The sequence below is a fragment of the Trematomus bernacchii genome, unplaced genomic scaffold (assembly GCF_902827165.1).
Source record: "Trematomus bernacchii unplaced genomic scaffold, fTreBer1.1, whole genome shotgun sequence".
NCBI classification, from domain to species: domain Eukaryota; kingdom Metazoa; phylum Chordata; class Actinopteri; order Perciformes; family Nototheniidae; genus Trematomus; species Trematomus bernacchii.
Window position 1 is genome coordinate 1,657,398 of NW_022987728.1, and position 23,932 is coordinate 1,681,329.

General features: G+C 43.1%; 1 protein-coding gene across 1 annotated transcript in view; it reads left to right on the plus strand.

Annotated features, from left to right (window-relative positions):
• Positions 1-1,514: 1,514 nt before the first annotated feature.
• Positions 1,515-23,932, plus strand: part of LOC117494634 (short transient receptor potential channel 5-like) — a gene marked incomplete at its 3' end in the record, with an annotated part of 63,200 nt that continues 40,782 nt past the window's right edge. The window contains 1 exon segment of the mRNA XM_034145567.1: positions 1,515-1,618.

Sequence of the window (23,932 nt, forward strand, 5' to 3'; positions counted from 1 at the left end):
TCTATTGCAGCCAAATGTACACACACACACACACACACACACACACACACACACACACACACACACCACCACACACACACACACGTGTCGCTTTCACCTCAACGAGCGTTTGTTCTGGAAAATGTCACACACTCTTACAGATGAACAGCTCTCATCTCGTTATTTCCTCCTCTTCTTCTTCTCTCACCTTTTTCATCAATATGCGCCTCCTTTCCTCCCTCCTTTTTTCCTTTCCTCCCTCCTTTGATTCTTTCCTTGTTTCCTTTCCATGTTTCCTTGCTTTTTTCCTCTCTTGTCTCTCTCCCCCTTTTTTCCATTCATCTCCACATGATGCTCCTGTAATTGAATCAGTGTGTCCCTTGGATACCGACTCTCTCTCTCACACACACACACACACACACACACACACACACACACACACACACACACACACACACACACACACACACACACACACACTTCCATTCATTCCCCTTGGTACAGTACATGCAGTGAATTTAGTGCATTACATTCACTGTATATTACTGTAATAAAAATATAACTTTTACTGGTATTTTTGGAGGTTTTTATCATTAAATAAGGATCAGAGTACTTTCTCCATTACTAAGTAGAAGTATGAAACAGAAAATCGAGACACTCGACCAAAGTTAAGTTAAGGAATTTCATTTTGTTGCTACAGAACAATAAAAATGCCTCACATTTAATGAAGTTCTTGTCTGATTGGCATTGGAAATATTACCATATAACTATTCATTTGATGCAAGAAAGCAAAAAAGAAGATATGTTAAAGAATTATTCTTACGTTTTTAGAGTTTCCCCTCCCTGTAGTGTGTTCTATAGGTTTTAGTGCATGTCAATGGTCTGCAAAGGCTAAAATCCCAAAGTTCCAGAACATAGTGACATCACTATGTAACACTCACGCTCCTATTGGCTAGCGCTCCAACACATTGTACGTGATAGGCTAAGGGGCGTGACATCTCTAAGCGGTTGACCAATCAACAACAGAGCCGGCCAGCTAACCAATCAGAGCAGACTGGGCTCTGGTTTCAGACAGAGGGTGAAAAGAGGTGATGTTTTTGACAAATTGCATAAAGGAGTACTTTGTCCACCATGTTTACGATGCAGTAGATACCAATACTACCCAACATTTTATGCACTTATTGCGTGTTTTTCATGGTAAAATATGATAACTATAACTGTGAATTAAATGCAGAGGAGTAGAAAGCAGATTCCCCCTGAAATGCAGAAAGACATAGCATATATATATTTTTGAAAGAAAGTGAGATTTGGTGGTGGTTTTGTTGCAGCTTTAAAAAAGAAATTGTGTGGATATTTAGCATTGTAAGAATATTTCTAACACCTGTAGCTTCAGGTCTGTGTTTTCTAAGGAGAGAGAGTGAGAAAGAGAGAGAGCATAAGGAGGCGTGAGAAGGAGGAACTCTCGCGAGATGTGGAGACAGACAGACACGGAGTGAGCAGAGATCTCAGAGTGAGAATCCTCCGCACATGAGGTGCGCGACACCCCGGGGAGAGGGGGACTAACCTTACATTTGGAGCAAACGCAGTTTTATTTTTATTTTTTTCTATGCACACGGAGAGAGACAGTCTCCCTTTGAAGGTAAGAGACATCAAACACTTCTTTAAAGCCTCTAAATCCGCATCAAACGGCGCAAATTAACACCTGTAAGCATCCGTAATTGATTAATTAAGTCCAACTGTAGCCTTTAAAATGTGACACCGCTGCCTGTCATGTTCGGACCGCTTTACACATGAGATACACCTCCGCCATAATGTAGAATATCAGTTTTAACAGCCGTGTTGCAGCTGGCGGAAGCACATTTGGTGACTTTGGTGCGCATTTTCTCTGCTGTACCTCCATCAGTGGGTTTATTCCTGTCAGAAACACTGATTCTGCCTCCCACTGACTCTATTACACCTCCGTATCACCAACATGCTGATCAGATGTTTACCCAGAATCCCTCTCTGATTTCTGGGTGTTTGGATGTGATTTCAGTGAGTGTATTTTAATGATGCTGCAGGTTGTGTGTTGCTGCAGAGAAAAGCTGATGCTTTGGGTGACTGGTGGGTGGTTTATGTATCTGACTCTATTGACTAACGCTGCTCAGAGAGAGAGAGGGGGGTGTGTGTGTGTGTGTGTGTGTGTGTGTGTGTGTGTGTGTGTGTGTGTGTGTGTGGGTGTGTGTGTGTGGTGTGTGTGTGTGTGTGTGTGTGTAGGTGTGTGTGTGTGTGTGTGTGTGTGTGTGTGTGTGTGTGTGTGTGTGTGTGTGTGTGTGTGTGTGTGTGTGTGTGTGTGTGTGTGTGTGTGTGTGTGTGTGTGTGTGTGTGTGTGTGTGTGTGTGTGTGTGTGTGTGTGTGTGTGTGTGTGTGTGTCGTCCATGACATGGAGGTTGTGCAGGTTTTTCTATGCGCGTACACGTTCTCTGTGTTTACATTTAAACCTGTGCGTGTGCACGAATAAGAAAAGGAAGAAACACACACACTAAAAACGAGAATGAATAAACGAGAAAGAGAGTGTGTGTGTGTTGCATATTAACCCCTCTCTTCACCTAAATTAAAAGTAAAGCCTCCCCTCTCTAAATGTCGGGCCGCCAAACATTAGGTTTCTACTGCTGCGACACACACACACACACACACACACACACACACACACACACACACACACACACAGGTCCACGATATGAGCATCCAGCAGGAGATGAGCAATAATTGCATCTTGAGATTGTATTAGTTATAAAACAGCGGCACGTCAGCAGTTTTCAATTCGGTTTCTTTCCTGCTTTTGTGAAAGACAGTGAAATAATGTATATCCTGCTAATCATCAGGAGTAATTACAAAGATAATAGTTGCACAATCATCATTTATTATCGTGAAGGCAATGCAGTTCAGGCCTTGGTTATTCTTTTTGGGTTGCAGTAATAATTTGATCAATTTAAACTGAATCAGCAACATTTTGTCAGTCCTTTCTTCAGGCAAACGCACCAAAATGTCCTGCTTCTTGCTTCTGAAATGTGACATGCTTCAGTTTCTCTCCTTCATGCTTTAATACACATAATACAGTTGAGTTTTGCATGTTGATCGAGCATAACAAGCACTTCACGTTGGGCTGTTTGAGCTTGTGTTTGGCAGTTTTTTACTATTTTCTTGCACTATTTATGCAACTTGTTTAGAACACGTTAATAGATCTGCAGATAATAACTTGACGCAGTAGCATTTATCAACAAAATATAACAACTCTGTTTCCAAGCCATTGCAAACAAAAAACATGTTGTTTTCAGCCGTGTTTCTGAGCTCTGTTGTCACACTGCGTACAGGACGTTCCTAATTCTACTAGTCAAAGTGACCTGCTTCCTCAGAGGCCTTTGTTTGTGCATTATTGATAAGTAGTTATTTTGCAACCTGACAAAAAACGTATATCATGGGTTAGGGTATTTCCGCCCGGCAACACGTAGCTTGGCTCCCAGGGTTTGATCATCGACCTGAAGCCCCCCTTTTTTCTACTGTATGTAGTGGGAGATATCTCTTTGGAGATACAATAATATCGTGTTTGTGATCTCTTTCCATCTTTTGCTTTGCCTATAGGCAGAACAAATGCGTATTCAGGCGACTTGTGACTCAACTCTACTTTAGACATTTCCCCAGCACTGCTCGTTGAAGCAGATCGTGTTTCATACATTCTTCGTACTCCAATAAATGCTTCCTGTTGAGGTTGTGTTACCTCCTCGGGCTACAATTTTTAAATTCGACAACATTTGCAATAAATGTTTGTTTGTCAGATTTTTTCAATCGGAAAAACCTCCAAACGACAGACCTCCTCTACTACGTTCTTCTTGTGCGTCATATCTCCATCTCCTTCTCTCTCTCTTCAGCGTCCATCTTTACATTCAGCTTCACATGTTATGCTACTGCTACTACGCTTGGCGCTGTACCCAGCATGCGTTTCAGTGAGTGATACGAGTCCCCTTCGCCACTTTTTCAACGGTATTTCGGTTTATGTAAAATACATCACGGTAAAAAGTTCACGGTACTCGGTATGAAGCGGTATACCTCCCAGCACGACTGTCTTGTCAACACAAAATAGAATTGAAATGAATTATAATGTTAAACTGTTATACACACATAGCTTAACTTGGACTGTATGTTGATGCATGCTTTGAATTTGAATTCAAATGGTTGGTGTGATATATTTAATGTTTTGAGTCAAGACAAAATAGTCTGGCATAAACCATCTTATCATAATGTGTTTTTAAGCATGGTCCTTGTCTAATAATGACGAATAGCGGTTCAGGTCTGTGGACGTAGTTGTTGAGTTTTTTGACAAATTGAGAATGATTAAGCAAACATTTTAAAGTAATTTTCAAGCCAAAACACATGTGAGGATTTGCTGGTATTTCTGCTTTCTGCTTTTATAATGGAATATGTTTGAGTTTTTGGAGTTTGAGTTTTTGGAGACGTCAAATTTGGCTCTGTGAACTTGGTAGGCACTTCTTAGACTAATTTATGGCTCTATTCATGAGAGATCGTTGGTAGATCTTGAGAAAATCAACAGTCGACTTCTCTGCAAAACATCCTTTGAGAAAAATACAATCTAACACATCGACTCCTCTCCAAGGACTGATGATCCACCTCTGTTTTCATGGACTCTGAACATGATAAACTGTCAGTATCTCCGTGTTTCTCCGCTCTGATGTTTGTCCTGATGGTGTTGATTGCGTAACGGATCACACTTCAGTGATCCCCGTCTCTTCCTCATCCCACCGCTCCTCTGCAGCTGCACAGATGGATGCCAACCTGACTCAAAACACGTCTTCTCGTTCCTAAAGCCACTAAATCCTTTATTCCATCATGCAAAAACAATGCTATACGACATCCTTTAAGCTCATAACACAGAGCAGAAACAGACAAAAAAAATATGAAACTGGAGCTTTTTGAGACAGATTTCTAGCATGACTGTTTGTTTAAAGATGGATTTAGGAGCAGACAGTGGATCAGCTCTGTGACATATGGGAGAATAACAGATTTAAAGTGGTCTCTAGTGTCACCTGTGTGTGTTTCAGGATGAGAAATGTCACTACAGAGATTATGAGGAGTGTTGCTCGCTTTATCTCTGCACCAGTTAACTTTATATCAGCAGATTCCCTTCATCTGAGGAATAAAAACATGGAATACAAGCACCTGGAGCCTAGTGTCTCTACTTTAAAGAGTCCCCTCCTGCTGATGTTCAGGTGTATATCAGTATGTAGCGTCTCTACTTTAAAGAGTCCCCTCCTGCTGATGTTCAGGTGTATATCAGTATGTAGTGTCTCTACTTTAAAGAGTCCCCTCCTGCTGATGTTCAGGTGTATATCAGTATGTAGTGTCTCTACTTTAAAGAGTCCCCTCCTGCTGATGTTCAGGTGTATATCAGTATGTAGTGTCTCTACTTTAAAGAGTCCCCTCCTGCTGATGTTCAGGTGTATATCAGTATGTAGTGTCTCTACTTTAAAGAGTCCCCTCCTGCTGATGTTCAGGTGTATATCAGTATGTAGTGTCTCTACTTTAAAGAGTCCTCTCCTGCTGATGTTCAGGTGTATATCAGTATGTAGTGTCTCTACTTTAAAGAGTCCTCTCCTGCTGATGTTCAGGTGTATATCAGTATGTAGCGTCTCTACTTTAAAGAGTCCTCTCCTGCTGATGTTCAGGTGTATATCAGTATGTAGCGTCTCTACTTTAAAGAGTCCCCTCCTGCTGATGTTCAGGTGTATATCAGTATGTCGTGTCTCTACTTTAAAGAGTCCTCTCCTGCTGATGTTCAGGTGTATATCAGTATGTAGCGTCTCTACTTTAAAGAGTCCCCTCCTGCTGATGTTCAGGTGTATATCAGTATGTCGTGTCTCTACTTTAAAGAGTCCTCTTCTGCTGATATTCAGGTGTATATCAGTATGTCGTGTCTCTACTTTAAAGAGTCCTCTCCTGCTGATGTTCAGGTGTATATCAGTATGTAGTGTCTCTACTTTAAAGAGTCCTCTCCTGCTGATGTTCAGGTGTATATCAGTATGTAGTGTCTCTACTTTAAAGAGTCCTCTCCTGCTGATGTTCAGGTGTATATCAGTATGTAGTGTCTCTACTTTAAAGAGTCCTCTCCTGCTGATGTTCAGGTGTATATCAGTATGTAGTGTCTCTACTTTAAAGAGTCCTCTCCTGCTGATGTTCAGGTGTATATCAGCATGTAGTGTCTCTACTTTAAAGAGTCCTCTCCTGCTGATGTTCAGGTGTATATCAGCATGTAGTGTCTCTACTTTAAAGAGTCCTCTCCTGCTGATGTTCAGGTGTATATCAGTATGTAGTGTCTCTACTTTAAAGAGTCCTCTCCTGCTGAGAGAGCTAGCCAATAGGAGCGTTAGTGATGTCACTATGTTAAGTAAGGAGTCCAATGGAGGCGTTTCATTCTTTTCTATAAAACATGCTAATACTTTTACTTGAGTTGCATTATCGGGATTCTTTAAATCATTTAAAGTCATTTTTTAAAATTACTTTCAGTTCTGCGTTATTGTTTGTTTTGCTCCGAGTTATTCCTCGACAGTTTGCTCCTTTTGTGTCCTCTAAATATTGTTTAAAACACTAACACATTTCGGCCCAAATGTCTATCGTCCTTCAGTTTCCGCTCCATTGCACACGTTATCACTCTGATGGTGATTCCTCCGTAGTGTGCATCTGGTTAGGAGCACTCTTTAAAGTCAAATCCTTTATTTTGCTGTTTTCGGATTCTGCTCGTCTCTGACCTGAGTGGGTGAGGACTGTTTCTACACCATCCTCCCTCCCTCCCTCCCTCCTCTTCCTCTCCCTTCCTCCTCCACAGTAGACGGATGGAGAGGTTGTGATGGTTTTGTGCCGCAGAGTGAATCGCTCTTCATCTTCTTCCTCTATTAAATTTGATCTTTTTTTTTTACCAGTTTTCTCCCTTTTTCCGTCATCGCTTCTTCCACCTTGCCTCCTCTCCTCTTCTCTGTTTTCCTTTGTCATCTCCTTCCTTCTTTCCTTGATTTCCTTCTTTCTTTCTTCCATTCCTTCTTTCCTCTCCTCCTTTTGACCTCACCTTGTCTCCCCTCCTTACCTCCTTACCTTCAGTCTTCTTTAATCTTCCCCTTTCCTCATCCCTTCCTCCCTTCCTCCCTATCCTCCTTGCCCCCTCTTGTTTCATTCCTTTATCCTCACCTCCTCTTCCCTCTGACTCTTTCATTTGTATTTATTATGTTCCTTCCTCCTAATCTCTAATCTCTCATCTCGTCTTTTCTCTCACGCATCCTTCATCTCCTTCTCTCTCCTTGTTCCTCCTCTCATAACATCTCCCCTTCCTCACTCTCTTTTCCTTTCCTTTCCTCACCTCTTCTTCCCTCCTTCTCTCTAACAACCCCACACATCTTCCCTCTTCTCCTCCTCTTACTCTTGTTTGATCTCCTTATTCCGACCTCCAATTTGGTTTCCTTACCTCATCTTTCCTGTTCTTTCACCTTTCCTTGTTTCCTCCTCCTTCGTCCCTTCTTTCCTCATCTCCTTTTTGTTACCTCTTGCTTCGCTGTATCTCTCGTCTCCTCTCGTCTCCTCTGCTATGATATGACGATGTCATGATGACCCACACACGCACACGCACACACACACACACACACACAGATGGGTACTTTATATTCATATATGCGAGCGCACATGCGAGCTTGAACACTGACACACACACAGAACTGAGACGCGTTGTAGGTCCATGATAAGAACTGCACGTTCATTACCACACACACACACACACACACACACACACACACACACACACACACTCTGAGTTATTGTTTGTTGGCGCAATAAGCAGTAGGTTTATTGATCACAGAGTTACGTCACTGATCTCACACACACACACACATGCACACACACACACTGGTAGTGATGTACATATTCACAGCTGTAGTTATCGAATAAACTGGGCAAGTTATACCGCCAAGGGGAGTTTAAGTGTCTCTACTGGGACATGTCTCCATGATTTAATGTTCAAAAAGCTCTTTATTTTATAATAAAGACTTCAATGTCTTCACGGCGACCTCACCGCTTCATCACAGACGTCCACTACCTCCATTTACAGGAATGAAACCCACCGTGGTGTCGTCAAACCCATGAACACATCCACGTCACCTCCATAAAGGAACATTTGCGATCAATACGAGACAGAACTCTGTTATTGTGGGGAAACGTTGGCTCATTCATGTCGGCACAGGAAGTCCTGCGGTCACAGAAGGAAAGCTGCAGCTGCTGTTCGGTTGTTATTCACGTCTTTATCGAAAGGCAGCAAATCATTCAGATTATCGTTTTATCCCAGGATCAGAATGAGATCAAGATGGCTGCTCCTCTCGTGATTTACAGAACATTATTGTCTGCAGACTGAAGAGCCTGAACAGCTTCCTGATGAAATGTTTAATTAGCTAATGTTTCCAGGCAACCAGCACACACACACGGCTCTGGTGGGATGCATCACTGGACGCAGATGAGAGGGCATCGTGTCTGCAATATAACGGCGACAATATCACGATCAGAAATAACGAGGAAATGGTTTATTGGGATTATTCTGCAGGTTTTTCAAAATTACAGATGGAGCATCTTATTTCAGACTCCAGCTTACTGCTTCCTGCCTACTACCAGCCAGTTACCTGCCTAAGACCTGCCAAAGACCAGTATCTGGGAATGTCAAGATTTGATTCCCGATGTTTCAGGGATTGATCATTTCTGCATTATAATTCTCATTATCATTGAGAAATATAGTAAAATATAGTATGTTATTGTACTACTTCATTATGTGTAGGTATTCCTTATGAATATGATAACAAAAAAAAAATAAAAAATAACGCAAATATGTTATTTATTTTTGTGTAAATACTTTTTCTGTTGTATTTTCTAACTATAGTTTATAAATACACAGCTTTTTTTCGTTCTTGCAATCATGAGATCATGTTTTTAGACATTATGGGATGGAAGTAGGAGTTCTTTCTGTGATTTCTGGGGAAATATCAGCAGTAAATATGTTGGCTGTCTAAATCTTTTTAACTTTGAATGGATTTCAGATAAGTCAGTGCACTGACCCGTAAAATGAGACCACCTCACAATAAATTAGAACAGTCAAGACATGATGCACACACACACACACACACACACACACACACACACACACACACACACAGACGCAGGTTCATGTAGTTTATGACCTGAAGACGTTTCTTCATCGAGCGTCTGCAGGTGAATACATTTTGTCGATACTCTTCCTCCTCCTCCTCCTCCCGTGTTTGTTGCACAGATTTCTGTGTGTGTGTGTGTGTGTGTGTGTGTGTGTGTGTGTGTGTGTGTGGTGTGTGTGTGTGTGTGTGTGTGTGTGTGTGTGTGTGTGTGTGTGGGTGTGTGTGTGTGTGTGTGTGTGTGTGTGTGTGTGGGTGTGTGTGTGTGTGTGGTGTGTGTGTGTGTGTGTGTGTGGTGTGTGTGGTGTGTGTGTTGTGTGTGTGTGTGTGTGTGTGTGTGTGTGTGTTGTGTGTGTGTGGTGTGTGTGTGTGTGTGTGTGTGGTGTGTGTGTGTGTGTGTGTGTGTGTGTGTGTGTGTGTGTGTGTGTGTGTGTGTGTGTGTGTGTGTGTGTGTGTGTGTGTGTGTGTGTGTGTGTGTGTTGTGTGTGTGTGTGTGTGTGGGTGTGTGTGTTCCGTACTTGTGCACAGGCTTGTTAGTATTCAAAGGGTGCATCTGTGTGTGTGTTCATGCAGGACACACGCAGGAATAATGTCACAGCGTTTCCCCGTCATCATGTATCACGGGGCGGACACAGATCCTGACATCGGCTCATTGTTTGTTAGTTATTGCACTTAATTTAAGTGATTTTGTATGGTTGTTGTTTCTTAGGTTTTAAGGTGAATTCTCTGAATCAGATTGTGACGTTGTGCTTTGCTTATGTGCGTCTGTTTACATTTTTGTTATGAATACTTCCACACAAACTGCAAACATGATGCATGAAAAGATGCCTTTAGTTGCATCAAATCGTGCAGATAAATTCACTCCTTTTAACCTAAATCACAGTTAGTTAGGATATCAAATCAAATCAAATCAAGGTTTATTTATAAAGCACATTTAAAAGCGATTTTTGGTCGGGCCAAAGTGCTGTACATGTAATAACTACAATCACATAAGAACACATTTCTATAATCACAATAAAAGACAATAAATTACAACAGATATTTAAAAAGAAAACACAGGGAAAAGTCAGGAGTCGTGCTCCGCTCTGACTAGAAGGCCAGGGAGAAGAAGTGTGTCTTAAGAGTAGATTTAAAAACCCCTAGGGTCTAGGCCGACCTCACATGGAGGGGCAGAGTGTTCCAGAGCCTCGGGCCAGCTGCTGCGAAGGCTCGGTGCCCTCGGGTTTTTGAGCCTGGTCTGGGCACTATCAGCAACAGCTGGTCAGCAGACCTTAAAGCTCTGGCTGGGGTGTAGCGCTGGAGGAGTTCAGCTATATAGGCCGGAGCCAGCCCATTTAGTGCTTTAAAAACAAATTTAAGGAGTTTAAAATCAATTCTGAACCGAACTGGAAGCCAGTGTAGTGAGGCCAGAATTGGGGTGATGTGGTCACTCTTTTGTGGCCAGTGAGTAGACGTGCAGCTGCGTTCTGGACTAGCTGCAGGCGTTTAATTGACGCCTGGTCCATACCCACGTACAGAGCGTTGCAGTAGTCCAACCTCGAGTAACAAAAGGCGTTAATAACCCTTTCCAGGTCCTCAAACGATAATAACGACTTAGTCTTGGCCAATAGTCGTATTTTAAAAAAGCAGGTTTTGACTACGCTGCTGACCTGCTTATCGAATTTAAAAGCGCTATTGAAGGTCACTTCAAGGTTCGTGACAGAGGGGAGGATATTATTTTTGAGGGAGCCCAGAATATCAACCTGGGAGGCTAGAGGTTGGGGTCCAAAAAAGATAACCTCAGTCTTGTTCTCATTGAGATTGAGGAAATTTTGGCTCAGCCAGGATTTGACCTCTGCTAAACAGTCCATCAATAGCTGTAATGAGTTAACATTTCAATTGAGTGGCAGATAGATCTGTACATCGTCGGCGTAGCAGTGGAAGGGGATGTTGTGTTTTGTGAGAATTGAACCTAGGGGCAGTATGTACAGTAGAAAAAGGATGGGGCCCAGAATCGAGCCTTGGGGAACCCCACAGGTAAGAGGGGCTTTAGCAGAGGAGAAGGCACCTAGCCGCACGGAGAAGCTACGGTTGGTCAGGATAAGCTTTCTACTCGCAGGGATTTCTAAACTTGTGCCTCTATTGTCTTCATGTTTATCTCCATCTGTTGGCTTCCTCTCACGCTGGTCTCCCAGCTGTGTGCTTCACTCTTTAGTGTCCCCTGGTCTCCCAGCTGTGTGCGTCACTCTTTAGTGTCCCCTTGTCTCCCAGCTGTGTGCGTCACTCTTTAGTGTCCCCTGGTCTCCCAGCTGTGTGCGTCACTCTTTAGTGTCCCCTGGTCTCCCAGCTGTGTGCGTCACTCTTTAGTGTCCCCTGGTCTCCCAGCTGTGTGCGACACTCTTTAGTGTCCCCTGGTCTCCCAGCTGTGTGCGACACTCTTTAGTGTCCCCTGGTCTCCCAGCTGTGTGCGTCACTCTTTAGTGTCCCCTGGTCTCCCAGCTGTGTGCGTCACTCTTTAGTGTCCCCTGGTCTCCCAGCTGTGTGCGTCACTCTTTAGTGTCCCCTGGTCTCCCAGCTGTGTGCGTCACTCTTTAGTGTCCCCTGGTCTCCCAGCTGTGTGCGTCACTCTTTAGTGTCCCCTGGTCTCCCAGCTGTGTGCGACACTCTTTAGTGTCCCCTGGTCTCCCAGCTGTGTGCGTCACTCTTTAGTGTCCTCTGGTCTCCCAGCTGTGTGCGTCACTCTTTAGTGTCCCCTGGTCTCCCAGCTGTGTGCGTCACTCTTTAGTGTCCCCTGGTCTCCCAGCTGTGTGCGTCACTCTTTAGTGTCCCCTGGTCTCCCAGCTGTGTGCGTCACTCTTTAGTTTCCCCTGGTCTCCCAGCTGTGTGCGTCACTCTTTAGTGTCCCCTGTTCTCCAAGCTGTGTGCGTCACTCTTTAGTGTCCTCTGGTCTCCCAGCTGTGTGCGTCAGTCTTTAGTGTCCCCTGGTCTCCCAGCTGTGTGCGTCACTCTTTAGTGTCCCCTGGTCTCCCAGCTGTGTGCGACACTCTTTAGTGTCCCCTGGTCTCCCAGCTGTGTGCGTCACTCTTTAGTGTCCCCTGGTCTCCCAGCTGTGTGTGTCACTCTTTAGTGTCCCCTGGTCTCCCAGCTGTGTGCGTCACTCTTTAGTGTCCCCTGGTCTCCCAGCTGTGTGCGTCACTCTTTAGTGTCCCTGGTCTCCCAGCTGTGTGCGTCACTCTTTAGTGTCCCCTGGTCTCCCAGCTGTGTGCGACACTCTTTAGTGTCCCCTGGTCTCCCAGCTGTGTGGGACACTCTTTAGTGTCCCCTGTTCTCCCAGCTGTGTGCGTCACTCTTTAGTGTCCCCTGGTCTCCCAGCTGTGTGCGACACTCTTTAGTGTCCCCTGGTCTCCCAGCTGTGTGCGTCACTCTTTAGTGTCCCCTGGTCTCCCAGCTGTGTGCGTCACTCTTTAGTGTCCCCTGGTCTCCCAGCTGTGTGTGTCACTCTTTAGTGTCCCCTGGTCTCCCAGCTGTGTGCGTCACTCTTAGTGTCCCCTGGTCTCCCAGCTGTGTGTGTCACTCTTTAGTGTCCCCTGGTCTCCCAGCTGTGTGTGTCACTCTTTAGTGTCCCCTGGTCTCCCAGCTGTGTGCGTCACTCTTTAGTGTCCCCTGGTCTCCCAGCTGTGTGCGTCACTCTTTAGTGTCCCCTGGTCTCCCAGATGTGTGCGTCACTCTTTAGTGTCCCCTGGTCTCCGCATGTTTCCTCAAGTTGCTGAATGTTTTCTAAATGCTGCAGGTGTTGTCAAGTTGCTAAAGATGTTTCTCCATGAGTTTCGGCACATTTGGGTTTTTATATTTGTATCGTTTCTGACGCTGCAGCTTGTTGTGGGCGGTTGTAGTGTGTCGGCCACCGTAGAGAAGAGGCTTTATACAGAATGTACAATTATATTTAAGAATAGGAACCAAACGTTATAGCTGCTACCTTGTTTTTTTACATTCTGATGTTAGCATTCAGCTAACAGCACACAAGACAAATGTGATGCCCGCAGTGTAAACAGACTTTGGGACAAACTGCAACTTTATGCTTCACTATTGGTGAAATATTTGTAAGAAAAGCCTCCATGCAGGAGTGAGTTTCTGTGAGTTTCTGTGTGTTTCTGTGTGTTTCTGTGAGTTTCTGTGATTTTCTGTGTATTTCTGTTTCTGTGTGTTTCTGTGTGTTTCTGTGTGCTTCTGTTTCTGTGTGTTTCTGTGTGTTTCTTTGTGTTTCTGTGTGTTTCTGTGTGCTTCTGTTTCTGTGTGTTTCTGTGTGCTTCTGTGTGTTTCTGTGTGCTTCTGTGTGTTTCCGTGTGTTTCCGTGTGTTTCCGTGTGTTTCTGTGTGCAGCATTTCCTCCTCACTGCAGTGAGTTTTTGTTGCTAATCAGACGATGCAGAGTGAGTGATTTCCTGAGGAAAGCTTTCCCTCGGAGGAACAGAAACAGACAGTAACCCAATAATAAAAGCACATTCCCCCACACTAAGTGCACACACTTGTATTGACATGCTTTAAAGCAATCCATTACTTGACAAAGACAAACCAGCGGCAGCACAATGAGTGTCTGCTTGCTGAAATAAAGCAATTTATTTTAGAGTTAATGCGCAGGAAACGCACTCATCCACGAACAATGAGAGCAGGGACTTTACAGAAACACACCAATTACTCTCAGGCACAATGGACTGGACTTCATGTGTGCAGCAGAATACCACTTTTCATTACTGATGTAAATGACAACTTTGTGGTTCACTTTATTGACATTTTCAAATTATAAATTGCAGAAAACACAAACAAATATCTGTAAATATTCCCGACCCAATAGCAACGCAAAGCCTTTACCCCAAAATACCTTAATAACTTACATTGAATAGAGATTTTGGACCCTTTTCTACTGATAGCTGGATAGTTTTTAATCTGAAAATGCTGCGTCTACATGCTCCTACATGTCCAAACTGCAATAAAAAACAGCTGAATCTCTTATGTAAACTATTTTTGTCAGGGAACAATAATGAAGTAAATGACAGCCAATCTGGTCCAATTGACAACTTTTCAAATGAAAAATGACAGAAAACACCTTAAAAATGTCAATAAATTACGACAGGGTGAGAAATGAAGGCTGTGTAGTTGGTCAATGTTGAGCCAATTGTTTTATTGTGTATTGTTCATTACAGTACAGTGCACAATATGGGTTTTCCTATTTTTCTTTTGCTTAAGAGATGTGTAAAAACAGTAAAAGGGGAAATGACACTACCTGCAGTGAAATCATGTAGTTTGAATGTCCCTGAAGATATAATATGATAAAGCGGTCTCAGGTGTTTTTAACGTGACGTATGTCCTCTTCAGAGCGCTGTGTGTGTCAGACTGACCTTGAAGTAACCTCCTCTCTGTTTCACATTAACCTGCTGCCCTGCTCAGAGACTCACAGATGAGCACATCCTTCAGGGAATATTTCTTGATTCTCTGGAGCTTTACAGTACAAGTACATTTAATAGTTGTTTAAGTAATTTAAGCAAAAACTCTGCACGTTTTTGGGCTTGAAAATGTGAGAATTGTTCTTCTTCTTGTAGATTTTATTTATAGTTGTTTTTGTAGTTCTTATTGTTGTAGTTCTTCCTCTTGTAGTTCTTATTCTTGTAGTTCTCCTTGTAGTTCTTATTCTTGTAGTTCTTGTTCTTGTAGTTCTCCTTGTAGTTCTTATTCTTGTAGTTCTTATTCTTGTAGTTCTTCCTCTTGTAGTTCTTGTTCTTGTAGTTCTTATTCTTGTAGTTTTTATTCTTGTAGTTCTTATTCTTGTAGTTCTCCTTGTAGTTCTTATTCTTGTAGTTCTCCTTGTAGTTCTTATTCTTGTAGTTCTTCCTCTTGTAGTTCTTGTTCTTGTAGTTCTTGTTCTTGTAGTTCTTATTATTGTAGTTCTTATTATTGTAGTTCTCCTTGTAGTTCTTATTATTGCAGTTTGTATTCTGGTAGTTCTCCTTGTAGTTCTCCTTGTAGTTCTTATTCTTGTAGTTCTCCTTGTAGTTCTTATTATTGTAGTTCTCCTTGTAGTTCTTGTTCTTGTAGTTCTTATTCTTGTTGTAGTTCTTCTTCTTGTTCTCCATCTTCTCCTCCTAGTTGTATTCTTTCTTCTTCTTGTAGTTCCACTCCTACTAAAGATGAATGTTGTGGTGGATTCAAGTGTTAAGTGTGTAAAGTGTATTATCTTTACTGTAGTAATGTCATGTGTTTATGAGTATAACATCTGGTCAAACAGAGTATATACTTCATTGATGTTTTCAGCACCATGGACAGCCACTTTGAGAGCCTGTAAGCTCTTGTCAAATATTAAGGTTTACACTTGAAATATTGTCTGAATGGGGGACCCACTGAATATTTGGCACATTTTCTTGATAAATGACACTAGTTTGAATAATTGTCTGTGAGTTTTTTGCACAATAATTTCACCTCATTGAAGTGCCAGTGTAAAGAGGCTGAGTGTGAATTATTTGAACTAGCAGTAACACAACAGAAACGTTTGAGTTTGATTTAAATTATTTGGTAAATCTCCCCGAAAAGTCTCACCATTCATGTCTCTGTCTGTCACATTGTCTCTTCTTCTTCTCACCTCTGGTGTGTGTGTGTGTGTGTGTGTGTGTGTGTGTGTGTGTGTGTGTGTGTGTGTGTGTGTGTGTGTGTGTGTGTGTGTGTGTGTGTGTGTGTGTGTGTGTGTGTGTGTGTGTGTGTGTGTGTGTGTGTGTGTGTGTGTGTGTGTGTGTGGTGTGTGTGTGTGTGTGTGTGTGTGTGTGTGTGTGTGTGTGTGTGTGTGTGTGTGTGTGTGTGTGTGTGTGTGGTGTGTGTGTGTGTGTGTGTGTGTGTGTGTGTGTGTGTGTGTGTGTGTGTGTGTGTGTGTGTGTGTGTGTGTGTGTGTGTGTGTGTGTGTGTGTGTGTGTGTGTGTGTGTGTGTGTGTGTGTGTGTGTGTGTGTGTCACTTCCTGTCTCCCTCGCTGTATATCTCCCGCCTGTCTCCTCTGCTCTCCCCTCCTGGCCGACCGCAGCATGCAAATAGGATTACAAATTAACACTCAGTGTGTTTCTGTCTGTGTGTGAGAGAGAGGGAGGATGTGCTGCTGCAGTCATTGTTGTTCACCTTATTTAACGGTGTGTGGCACAGTCTTTTAGCAGCGGATTTTAGCAGCAGCACAGCGACGCGTCTCTCTACTTTCTCTCATGACCTCACCACTTTTTAGCTTCCATTGTCATTCATTTAAATAACTACTTTAAACATGTTTTTTTTGTGTTTTTCTTGTCTGACAAAAATGAATAAATGAAGAGTTGATTGTTCTTTAATGCACTGTCAAACACATGTTTATTTCATGGTTCCTCTCACACGAGTAGATCTCAGCTGACAATAAAAGCATGCAGACATGCACACGGTGGTACATGCAGCTTTTCTTATAGTTTCCATGAATTAGATGTGACTTTAAGTGCTTTTCAGTCAACTTATCTCATCTTCCTCTCCACATGCACACTCACTTCAACCTTCACTTCCTGCAGAGCCTTTCAAAAGTCTCTTAGAACAAAGTAAACTTCCATTGGACTAAACGTCACCACCGCTAAGCTAAAGGTGGCTAATGTTGGGCTATAAAGGAACTACAGCACGGTCACATGACTTCACGTCACCACCGCTAAGCTAAAGCAGGCTAATGTTGGGCTATAAAGGAACTACAGCTCGGTCACATGACTTCGCGTCACCACCGCTAAGCTAAAGCAGGCTAATGTTGGGCTATAAAGGAACTACAGCACGGTCACATGACTTCACGTCACCACCGCTAAGCTAAAGGTGGCTAATGTTGGGCTATAAAGGAACTACAGCACGGTCACATGACTTCACGTCACCACCGCTAAGCTAAAGGTGGCTAATGTTGGGCTATAAAGGAACTACAGCACGGTCACATGACTTCACGTCGCCACCGCTAAGCTAAAGGTGGCTAATGTTGGGCTATAAAGGAACTACAAGCACGGTCACATGACTTCACGTCACCACCGCTAAGCTAAAGGAGGCTAATGTTGGGCTATAAAGGAACTACAGCACGGTCACATGACTTCACGTCACCACCGCTAAGCTAAAGGCGGCTAATGTTGGGCTATAAAGGAACTACAGCTCGGTCACATGACTTCGCGTCACCACCGCTAAGCTAAAGCAGGCTAATGTTGGGCTATAAAGGAACTACAGCACGGTCACATGACTTCACGTCGCCACCGCTAAGCTAAAGGTGGCTAATGTTGGGCTATAAAGGAACTACAGCACGGTCACATGACTTCACGTCGCCACCGCTAAGCTAAAGGTTGCTAATGTTGGGCTATAAAGGAACTACAGCACGGTCACATGACTTCACGTCACCAACGCTAAGCTAAAGGTGGCTAATGTTGGGCTATAAAGGAACTACAACACGGTCACATGACTTCACGTCACCATCGCTAAGCTAAAGGTGGCTAACGTTGGGCCTGATGACACATTTATGGCGCTTTTCCACTGCAGGGCCTTGCGCGGCTTAGTACGTTATGGCTAGGCCTCGTTAGGCCTTGGTAGGCCAGGCTCACTTTATGCTGCGTTTCCATTACAGTTTAGGAACTGGGGTAGTAACTATAGTAACGCAGTGTAGGCGGACCCGTGACGTCATCTTCAATGCGAACCACAAAACCAACATCAGCCGTTAGCTGTTAGCACTCAGAGCTCACAGCTCCTCATATCTGTTCAGAAACTAGACACAAGTTAAACAAGTACAAACCACAGACTGCCTGTGTCATGGCGAATACAGTCGCTGGTTTATTTATGTCTGTAGGCCGTTGTTGTGAGTGTGGACGGTTGGAGCATATACAACGTTAGCTTAGCCGATCTCCATTCAGAAAACACGCATTTTAATGCAGACTTGTCAAAGCATTAATTCATGGTTTTTACTAACCGGTATCAGTATGTTGTTACTTCGGCATCATTTTGAAACGTGTATTACAATTAAATCACGGTCAAATATGTTCATCTTGTTACGTCACTAGTTTAGCATATTCAGCCCGGTTGTTGGCCCGGAAAGAACCTCGATTTTGGAGAGCCAGAAAACTGTGAAAAAGTACCCGCTAGCCAAAACTACGCCTAGTGGAAACGCAACCAAAAACGGGCCGGGCACGGCACGGCACGCTTAAACCGCGCTCCGCGCTGTAATGGAAATGCGCCATTAGTCGTCTCATTTCGACACTTATTATAGATTGCTTTCCTGCAGTCGGAACGTTTCTCCTCATCTTAAAGGCCCTGACACACCAGGCAGTCACCAGAGAACTCGCCGACACCCAACACCGACAGTTCCATCGACGAGTTCTCCTGCGTCTTGGCCGTGTGTCGCACTGGAAATCACCGCAAAGACTTCAGCCGAGCACGTACGAACTGCGCATGCGTGAGTGGCAATAACTCTCCTTACCAGCAGGCGGCGGTAGTGTGTATTCGTCATTCAAAATAGGCAACAACCGGAAGACAAAGAAGAAGAACAGACTGATATAAACAAACAAATAGCGTGTGCGTTCCATTTTCAGTCTCGTCCATCGAAAACATGTTTTAGAATATAAAAATACATGAATGATGAAATGAGCACATAAAGTGCAGACATACTATCAAATCACAGTTAATAGACCTGCATCTGATGATCGCAGTGTTCTGGCGGGTGTGTAGTTTATTGAGTCAGCAATGTAATAATGGCCACTTCTTGCTAAATTTACGATGAGATGAAAAACCGGACTTGACCAAACAAATCACGGAGCTCTCAGCAGAGGACAGCCGGGGACGCTCCCGCCGATATCAGAGATGTCCCTGCTATGTGTGGGAGGTAAGAGAGGACATTTAAGGGCTATGTTTGATGTCTTTAAGTATCACCTGCTGGGGTTTAGCTGCTGTCCTGTGCTTTAAATCGTTTGTTTACGTCCCTCACTTCCGTTTCGCTTCTCATTTGCTAGCTGAACAGCTGATCAGAGTGGTTTCTTGGCCCGATAGCTTGTGTCCAACACCCGGCCGATTCAACATGTTGAATCGGCCGGGTGTCGACCGTGAAAGGCCAAATAAGGCGTGTCACAGCCGAGGGTTCGGGACACACCAAATTTACTTTGGGCGACAAGGAACCCGTTGTCGCCAAACAACGCAAGACGGCCGATATCGGCCTGGTGTGTAGGGGCCTTTAGAGGGATCGTCAGCTCAGCAGGGGGTCCTGGCTCACTGACAGGTGTTAACAGCTGCTTTACATCTCATTCATTTAGGCGCCGTTTACACGAGGAGAAAACTGCTTGGATCTGCATAGTTTCTCGTGCGTATAGCCCTATTATTTACACGAGGCCGATAGAAACTGACCCCACAAACAATAACGGGTCCCAAGGTGGATAGATTTGCAAACGAAACGCTCTGGGGGGTCAACCGAGCCCGTGTAATCACCTCGATACGAATATTTCCTGAAAAAATAACGATAGCCCCACCTCTCCCTCTCCCCACCTCTCCCTCTCCCCACCTCTCCCCACCTCTCCTGCTCACTGCTGTAGCAACTATCAAAAATAGCTGTGTTAATTAAACGCACAAGGGGTTCTTGAATGAAATAATATTATAAAAGGCAAACCAGAATTGTTAACGCCCAATATACTCCTTAAACAAAATAAACAGAGTCAGATTTCATGCATTGATCCATTATATTGACAAAGGAGGATCTCACCCGGTGTTTGTAGAGAATATCTCTCTCTTTCTGAGCCGTCCTCTCCACGGAGTTGTTTTCTTTCGTGTTTCTTGGTCGGGATGCAATATCCACAGATTGGTTTCTTTCAGTTTCTTTCAGTTTCAGTTTCAGTTTCGGGGCTTAAACAGAAGGGTAGCCATGGCAACATTGCAGCGGGGCTGCTTGGTTGCTCTTCTTCGCGGCTTTTGGTGTATTTTGGCGGAAGTTACAGCGCCACTTACAGTCCCAGCATATGTACTACAGCGTTTCCAGCGGCCTCGTTTAAACAGACACGTTAAATGAAACAAATGCATGTGAACGGAAGACTTTTTTGAATACGCATACTGTGCATAAACGCAAACGGTCCCGTGTGAGCGGGGCCTTAGTGACAAACACACACACACACACACACACTGTAAGTGAGGTCCTTTTAGAGGCAGAAATCATGTTTTTTTCATCTGTTTTCTTATTGTAATGAATTGGGTCCTGCATGGTGAGACTCTGCTGCTTCTTGTGGGAGATTGATCAAACAATTGCAATACCTTACCGACATATCTCATGTTTTTTTGTTCCAATTTGGTTAATAAGTGTTATTTTTTATGATCTTTTTAACTTCTAGGTCAAATAATTCACCCTCCTTTCAATGACACTGTGTGGAAATATTTAAGCATCTATTCACTGTAGAGGTTAAACTATTGTGTAAAAGATCAGGCAAATGTGCAAAATACTTACTGCCTTCATCTTCAAGACATTACTTTAAGTGTAAACCCTAAAATCTGAGCTCAACATTAGCTGCAAAATTCATTACCATAGTGTTATTTTTTACGTTTTCTTCAATTTGAATCCGCCGCACATCTGGTGTTTACGTCTCCGCTCACAGAGGAACGTCTCTCTTCAGATTCAATTATCCGAACCTCCATTGATCCCTGCACAATAACTGGGCTGTTGTGGGCGCGCCGGTAATAGGATTGAGGAAGGAAAAGCAGTCTAAAGCACTCAAACAGAACAGAAAATAATCAATACAGAGGAGAGAGTCGTTTCTGCGCAGCGAAATGCAAAGAACTGCGGAAAACAATGACGGAGAGTTCCTCAAACCTGCGCTCGGATATCATGTTTAACTCTCCAGATATATCCATGTGCAGCAGATACATTCAATTATTGACCTCCCCTGTTGATCCTTTACTGTCCTCAGACATCGCTTAGGTTGATCTGATTATAAAACAACATGAAAACAATAGAAGATGGTGGAAAAAAGAGGGAGTTTGCACAATTTCTATGGATTTTATGGAGGTTTTTTCGGAGTGCTTTATGAGAAATGGGAATGTTCTCTTAAATTGGTCATTATTTTAGATTTACAGTGTATTTAACATTTTATAGACGACCAGGTAATTAATTATTAATGTTTAAATTATTCATTTCCTCACAGAGTCGCTGCAGGTTACAATCATTATGCGGCTAAATTGGATTTACACTGCCTGCAGAATTAGTGTGTGTGTGTGTGTGTGTGTGTGTGTGTGTGTGTGTGTGTGTGTGTGTGTGTGTGTGTGTGTGTGTGTGTGTGTGTGTGTGTGTGTGTGTGTGTGTGTGTGTGTGTGGTGTGTGTGTGTGTGTGTGTGTGTGTGTGTGTGTGTGTGTGTGTGTGTGTGTGTGTGTGTGTGTGTGTGTGTGTGTGTGTGTGTGTGTGTGTGTGTGTGTGTGTGTGTGTGTGTGTGTGTGTGTGTGTGTGTGTGTGTGTGTGTGTGTGTGTGTGTGTGTGTGTGTGTGTGTGTGTGTGTGTGTGTGTGTGTGTGTGTGTGTGTGTGTCAGTTCACAGTGAAGAGCAGCAGCCTTTTATTCAAGGACGTTACTACACTCAGCGGCTTTTGAAAAAGGAAGTCATTCCTCTGATATCAAACTGTGGAGTCAAACCACTTCACCTTGAAAAGAAAAATAGCAGCAGCCTTTTGATTAAGTAAAAAAGAAATATATATATATAAATTGATCTTAAAAAGACTCAGTTTCCCTTTGTTTTTGCCTCTCAAACAGCGTGAGTTTGACATTATATTGATGATGTTTGTGGTTACACCTCATTATGAGCGTCTGCTCTCTTTTATAGTTATTGTGCGTCAGACGAAAAGCGTTCAATCGTAAAGGAGTTGCAGCTGTCTTTTAATGTGCTATTGATTTTCCTCTCGCTTAAATTAAATGTCAGAGCTCTGATGGACTGTGATGAGCAGCTGCTAACTGCTGCAGACGTTCCATAAAACATGTGATAAAAACAGAACTCAAACTGCAGCTTTAAAGAGGATATATCATGCTGATGTTCAGGTGTATATCAGTATGTCGTGTCTCTACTATAAAGAGTCCCCTCCTGCTGATGTTCAGGTGTATATCAGTATGTAGTGTCTCTACTTTAAAGAGTCCTCTCCTGCTGATGTTCAGGTGTATATCAGTATGTAGTGTCTCTACTTTAAAGAGTCCTCTCCTGCTGATGTTCAGGTGTATATCAGTATGTCGTGTCTCTACTATAAAGAGTCCTCTCCTGCTGATGTTCAGGTGTATATCAGTATGTAGTGTCTCTACTTTAAAGAGTCCTCTCCTGCTGATGTTCAGGTGTATATCAGTATGTAGTGTCTCTACTTTAAAGAGTCCTCTCCTGCTGATGTTCAGGTGTATATCAGTATGTAGTGTCTCTACTTTAAAGAGTCCTCTCCTGCTGATGTTCAGGTGTATATCAGTATGTATTGTCTCTACTTTAAAGAGTCCTCTCCTGCTGATGTTCAGGTGTGTATCAGTATGTAGAGTCTCTACTTTAAAGAGTCCTCTGATGTTCAGGTGTATATCAGTATGTATTGTCTCTACTTTAAAGAGTCCTCTCCTGCTGATGTTCAGGTGTATATCAGTATGTAGAGTCTTTACTTTAAAGAGTCCTCTCCTGCTGATGTTCAGGTGTATATCAGTATGTAGAGTCTTTACTTTAAAGAGTCCTCTCCTGCTGATGTTCAGGTGTATATCAGTATGTATTGTCTCTACTTTAAAGAGTCCTCTCCTGCTGATGTTCAGGTGTATATCAGTATGTAGAGTCTTTACTTTAAAGAGTCCTCTCCTGCTGATGTTCAGGTGTATATCAGTATGTATTGTCTCTACTTTAAAGAGTCCTCTCCTGCTGATGTTCAGGTGTATATCAGTATGTCGTGTCTCTACTATAAAGAGTCCCCTCCTGCTGATGTTCAGGTGTATATCAGTATGTAGTGTCTCTACTTTAAAGAGTCCTCTCCTGCTGATGTTCAGGTGTATATCAGTATGTATTGTCTCTACTTTAAAGAGTCCTCTCCTGCTGATGTTCAGGTGTGTATCAGTATGTAGTGTCTCTACTTTAAAGAGTCCTCTCCTGCTGATGTTCAGGTGTATATCAGTATGTAGAGTCTTTACTTTAAAGAGTCCTCTCCTGCTGATGTTCAGGTGTATATCAGTATGTAGAGTCTTTACTTTAAAGAGTCCTCTCCTGCTGATGTTCAGGTGTATATCAGTATGTATTGTCTCTACTTTAAAGAGTCCTCTCCTGCTGATGTTCAGGTGTATATCAGTATGTAGTGCCTCTACTTTAAAGAGTCCTCTCCTGCTGATGTTCAGGTGTATATCAGTATGTAGAGTCTTTACTTTAAAGAGTCCTCTCCTGCTGATGTTCAGGTGTATATCAGTATGTATTGTCTCTACTTTAAAGAGTCCTCTCCTGCTGATGTTCAGGTGTATATCAGTATGTAGAGTCTCTACTTTAAAGAGTCCTCTCCTGCTGATGTTCAGGTGTATATCAGTATGTATTGTCTCTACTTTAAAGAGTCCTCTCCAGCTGATGTTCAGGTGTGTATCAGTATGTAGTGCCTCTACTTTAAAGAGTCCTCTCCTGCTGATGTTCAGGTGTATATCAGTATGTAGTGTCTCTACTTTAAAGAGTCCTCTCCTGCTGATGTTCAGGTGTATATCAGTATGTAGTGTATCTACTTTAAAGAGTCCTCTCCTGCTGATG